The sequence below is a fragment of the Cavia porcellus genome, unplaced genomic scaffold, assembly GCF_034190915.1.
Source record: "Cavia porcellus strain 051 isolate PalLab524CR breed Dunkin Hartley unplaced genomic scaffold, mCavPor4.1 scaffold_1, whole genome shotgun sequence".
Lineage (NCBI taxonomy): Eukaryota > Metazoa > Chordata > Mammalia > Rodentia > Caviidae > Cavia > Cavia porcellus.
In genome coordinates, this window is record NW_026947484.1 from 45,084,624 (window position 1) to 45,090,623 (window position 6,000).

The following is a 6,000-nucleotide window of genomic DNA, read 5'->3' on the forward strand; positions in this document are numbered from 1 at the left end:
AGAATCCTTTAACATTGTTACCAAACTTTACTTTGTGTGTATAGCGCTTGGTATAACTGAACTGTTCCATATAAATTTCCTATAGTCATCTTTAAAAAGAAGCACATATTATTTTGGTTTTTTAATTTGTTTGTTTGCTTGCTTGATGGATTCTTGCAGTGAGGTGCAGACTGGCTGGGAACCTGCCTCTCTCCTACCTCAGGGTCCCACATGATGGATTACAGCTATGCGTCGCCGTGGCCAGCTGAAGTTTTTGAGAACTTTTTTTTTAAGCTTAGAAAATTAACTGTTTTGAAAGCCACTAAAACAGTCATATCTGTGGCTAACGTGACTTTCTGCAGGACAGCCCGCTCGGTGTAGTTTTATTTTGCCTCTTTGATTCAGTCCAGCTCACTCAGCAAAACCAAGTTCTCCCTCGCTTCTCACCTTTACTTTTTCAAATAAACATTGCCACAGCTGTTTGCTCATTTCCTTCAGTATTTTCAGAAGAGAAGAACCTCAGTCTAACTTCAGAAGAGTGGTCATCAAACCCACACCTCTAGCGTTATTGGGCGAGCCCCGTCTGGGAGGACCCACCTGACCGCCGCCTGGCCCGGCTCTCCTTACAGCGCCCTCCTGCCCCTCCCGGGTGTCTTTATATCTCACCTGTTCCTTGCACTTGCCCAAGTGCACTGTGCAGAGCCAGCTTCTCCCTCACTCTTCACTTTTACTATTACAAATAAATTTAGTCATCATTCTTTTAAAAAGGTCATATTTGTAACAGTTATATTACTGCTTACAAAGCGTTCAATAAATTTTTCACTGCAATATCATCATGTTGCAAAGTAACTTAGTCAACATTTTTGTCGAGGCAAGTTGCCTTCTTCATAAAAACTGAAGGATGTGGTTCAAGTTTGCTCTTATTTCCTTCCTGTTCACTACTGGGTTTGAAGTGGGTACAGGCGAGAAGGCTAGATAATGCATATAAAATGCCAGCATCCTGATTGACTGACGTGGATCCTTAAACAAAATTTCCTCTTCACATATAGTAAGTTGTACATGTGATAGTGGTGTGTAACATGTTCCCAATGACCCAATAAGTTCATCTTGAAAGCTCTTACTTCAGGCAGCAGCAGCATCAGAAGCACAGCAGAAACAGACCAGGGCCGAGTGCTCCTCCCTCTCCCAACACTGGCTCACGGGCAGCACCGTGACCAGCAACACGGCAGGTGATCCTGGACACTGGTGATAAAGCAGCTGCGTTGAGGTTACTCACAGCTCACGCTGTTCGGCCCCTACTCACACTCGACTAAGAGTGGTAACTAAAACACCAAGGGCAGAAAACACCATTCCAAGGAATTAAACCTCACATCACAATAAGAATTTAGGGTTACACTAAAGTATTCAAGGCATCAGCTCGAGCTGACATCTTGTGCAAAAGCTCTTCTGTTAGCACGAGGTCTGGATGGCTGTAATCACCCACACAGCCGTGGCCTTGGCCAGCTGCTAGCTGTCCTGAGACAGGCTGGGAAGACCCCAAAGCCACGGAAGCTCAGCCAGCAGGAGGAGCTTGGAGCGGGTATACTTTGGGGTCAAAGTTGTCCAGCCTCTGGCAGAGGTACAAGCCCAGCCAGGTCACCATGAATTGTACGAGGGTCAGCATAGATTGTGGTACACACAGATTCATTTGCTGAGGAGCACAATGCAGATGGACACCAGCAGATTGAACAGGAGCCCGGTGTTGATTCATCCACGGTCCAGTTGACCAGCAATGCCTAGACACTTTCATGCTGGGCCATCCAGCCTCAGAGGAGTGGGCCCCTAAGGTCCCATGTTGTCCCTCCCACTAGGGATCATCACAGACACCAGTTGCATCCTTCTGGCCAGGGTCAGGCATGTTCCAGTCTAGTCACACGGGAAAACCAGTCACCACCATCCTCACACGCACTCTCTCTGCCACTGAGACCAAGCCTTTTTTGTTTCATTTTGTTTCTTGATATAAGTTTTCCCTATGTAGTTTACTCTACCTTTGAGCTCTCTCTGCAGCGCATGCTGGCCCTGATTATCCTGATCAAATTTGTGATCCTCCTGCCTCAGCATTGGTGTGTTAGGATTATAGGCGTGCACCCCCTTGCACAGTGGGGTCTTGTTACATTTATTAGAATATGTTGAGGCAAGCATTAGTATGAGAATGATTCAACAGATGAGAGTTCTCAAGGAAAGGGCCGTGCCTGACCTCTTAGCCATCAGCGCCATCCGATGGCACTGCAGACTAGGGAACCAGTCCTGGTCACATTCTAGTTTTATGAGACTCACTCTCTGTCTCTGTCTTTGTCTCTGTCTCTGTCTCTCCCCTCCCCCCCTTCTCTAGAGATTGAACCTAGGCTTCACAGAGTAAGCTATACCCCAAGTCCTAAATTTCTTTTCTTTTCTTTTTTTTCTAAACTTATTTTCTTTTGCACCTTTGGTCACACTGTTAATCAACAGCAAAGGATTTAAACACAGAGCTATGAACTCCGCGGTGCACGTTTCAATGACCTGATTTTTGTATAAGCTATATTGTCTCTACACATATCTCAGATTATTCCAACATGGTGGCCAAGAATGCCAGACCCTCCCCCCATCATCCGGATAAAAGAAAAATTCTCCGATGTCACAAATGTAATCACTAGGCTCTGCAAGGTTAGGGTATTTTCTTTTTCTTTTTCTTTTTTAGTTTTATTTAAAGAGAAAAAAACAAAACAGAAAAAGAGTACAAGTAATACAGAATTTCAAAAAAAATAAGAAATCACTAGTTAATAGATTACATATTGTCCTCTTAGAAATAGTTGTTCAAGTTACAAAATTAAAGCATACAAAGTGGACATTCAAACAGTGAGACTGCAAACAGTTCTGTTCAGTGATCCAACAAAAACTTAGGAACATGGTTATCTATTTTACACACTTAAATGTACATGCAGTTATATCCTTTAGAGCACTTTCTTTTTCCTCTCTTTATTGCAATAGCAATTACACATTTTTGGTTTTATTACTCCCACAGTTCTTATTACTTTTTTTTGAAGAGAATAAAACCAAATGTGACAAAATAAAAAGAGTCAGTCAAATCAAAAGGATGGACATAGTACATGATGTAAAAACAGAATACAAGGTGATCAACAATGGTTACCATAATGCCTCTTGCTATCTTAAAAAGAATTGCCTATATGATCAGTTATAATAAAATTGAACAAAACAGTGCAGAACAAAACCAATAAAACTGAAACACTGGAGACATTACAGGACTTCAAAAGAAGATAATAGTCAAACCAGAATGGGCATCCTAGTGAATCTTATTGTCTTCAAAGTAGTTGCCTATACCCTCAAACTTCATACTGAAGGTTAGGGTATTTTCCTCGTGTCCTTGAAGCACGAAAGAAAGGCTGGCCTCAAGCTTTCAATTCTCTGCTTCAGCCTTCTGAAAAGTTTGGGTTTTGTCCCTTGAGCACTAAAAAAAAAAAAAAAAAAAAAAAAAAAGCCACTATACTTCCAAGGATCCAAGAATGGAGATTGGAAGATAAGGGAAGTTGATCAGTTAGTTTACGCAGATAAAATTCAGAAAAGACTATCTGGGAATTCCATTGAAATTCCATGATGACGCATACCCAGAGCCAGATTGTCCAGTTTTCAGGGAAACTTTCTGTTCTGTTAACCCCAGCCAGTCCAGAAGCAGCAAATGCTTCCTTCTCCTCGGGGACTGCCCTCCTATCCAGAGCTCTCCCTGCCGGGGTCATCTGCCCTCCTGTCTGGGGTCAACGCAGGTTCAGTGCAACCTGTGCTTTCCTCCCTCAGGGCTTACAGAAATACTCTTAGGGGCAGGGTGGGATGAAAAGTATGCCACTGCTACCGCCCCCTGGTGTTGATGGCTGTTCAAGCATCCCAGGACCTGATCCTTTTCTGACTATCTGCAAGGGCTCAAGAAACACTTTGTATTTCACTGCCCCTGCAGTCTCAGGAGTTTTGGTTTAGATCCCAATTTTATATTTTCTTTCATTGTTCATCCCGGGCTTTAAAATGTTTTCCTAAGTTAATTATTTTGAGGTCCAAAGTTCACTTCCAAATGCACACTCTCCACTCAAAAGCCACACTCAGATCTTACAGCAGATCAGGACTCCTGCTTTTAATACCATTTTGAAGTAAATCTATCTTCTGCCTGCAATCTCCTTCTCTGTGTTCACATAAAAGCCCTCGGGGGGCAGCAGTGCACCACGAACTGTCCTCTAGTAGGCAATGATGAAATAGTAAAGGGACCAAGCGCCCTACATTTGCACAGGAGTCTGGGCCTCCGGAGTCCCGGCTCTGTCTCAGCTGGCCAGACCCGGGCAGGCCACTGTGCTTCATCTGGGCAATGAGAACCACAGTAGCTAGCAAAGCGTGAATACTCCTTTGTCTCTAGTTCTAAAATGCGCTAGCAAGCTGCAAGGAAAATGCCTAGGAATTTGTCCAGATTCTCTAAAATTGTTTGCGACATGGAGCTCCTCTTCCCAGCGCCTCCCAAGAGGTGACGCTAAGAGATCATTGAATTACAATATGTGTTCTGGTCTCTGCTCTGCTCTGTAGAGCAGACGGTTTCATTTTTCTCTTTGTGGATTTGTCAAAAGCTGAAGGAACAGTGATAACCCCTCATTGCATCAGTGGCTGTGCAGGACTCATAGCAGCTTCCAAGGTGAGTCTAAGTGAAACACAAAAACCATCTGTGAGGCTGGGCTTGGCGAAACCCACTCAGGATTCTAGCACTTAGGAGCTGAAACAGGAGGATCACTGTGAGTCTGAGAACCCACAGCCTGGGTTCCATAGTGAGCTTAAAGTCAGACCTCATTTGCTTCATAGGATAAAATCATCTTAAAAAAACAAACAAACAAACAAACAAACAAACAGAAGTCATTGTGGTAGTGCATGTGTACAATGCCAGCACTCTGGGAAGGAAAAAGGATCACAAATCTGAGTTCAACATAGGCAACATAGCAAGTTGGTGAGAGCTGTCTTTTTAGATTAGAAATAAAGATAGGGCTAGAGATGTAGCTCAGTGAAAGAGTCCTGAGTTCAATCTCTAGTGTTAGAAAAACAAATAAATAAATAAGAGGAACTCAGAAGCTCATCCTGGTAATAACGGTGGCTAGAGCATCTAACCAGAGTAAATTTTGTAGTTAATCTTTATGGTGGCTACAAAGCTAGAGAATTGCCACCCAGAATAGGGGTGTGTCTTAGTGGCAGAGTATTCCTAACATGTGTGAGGTCCTGGGGGTGATCTCGAGCACCAGTGAATTCTTATACTCATAAATAATACAAACACTTCCACTAGCAGGGGTAGTGCATTCCTGTAATCCTAACACTTAGGAGAATCCCGAGGCAGGAGCACTGTTTGAGTCTGGAAGTTCAAAGCCTGCCTGAGCAACATGGGGAGACCTTCTCTCAAAAGAAAAGGAGAAGCAAGAAGGAGGAGACGGGAGAGGGAGATGGAAAGGAAAAATCTGACTACCAACCCAGTATCCTCTAATTTATTTGTCTGCTGTTTTTGGTGATAGAGTACCTCCGTTTATGAACTTAATTTGTTGCATGGTTTTGGGGAAGATGCATGCGTTTCTGCCTGTGTGTGGAAGACGGCTGTAGTCATGTTTGTCACCTGATGTAGAGTCTGTGAATGGAAGCATAATTTTGCCGAGTGCTTTTGCTTGTGAACTGGATTGTTTGCTAACAGAAGCATTCACAAACTGAGATATTCTCGTACCAGGGAATTGAGCCCAAGGTTTTCTTATCCCAGTTACATCCTAATCCTTTTTTCTTTTGAGACAGGGTCTGCCTAAGTCAATAAATGGCCCAGGCTAGGTTTAAATTTATGATGCTCTTGTCTCAGCTTCCCAGCGTGCTGAAACTACTGGCATACTCCACCATGCCTGGCTAGCCTCTGACCAGTATGTAGTTTGTTGAAAAACACATTTGTTAATATTCAAAGAGCATGTCCTGAATTTACCTGCTGGTTGGGCA

The 6,000-nt window shown here is 43.4% G+C and overlaps 1 pseudogene; it reads right to left on the minus strand.

Moving 5' to 3' along the window:
• Positions 1 to 829: 829 nt before the first annotated feature.
• Positions 830 to 1,725, minus strand: LOC111757368 (solute carrier family 35 member E3-like; annotated as a pseudogene).
• Positions 1,726 to 6,000: the final 4,275 nt, after the last annotated feature.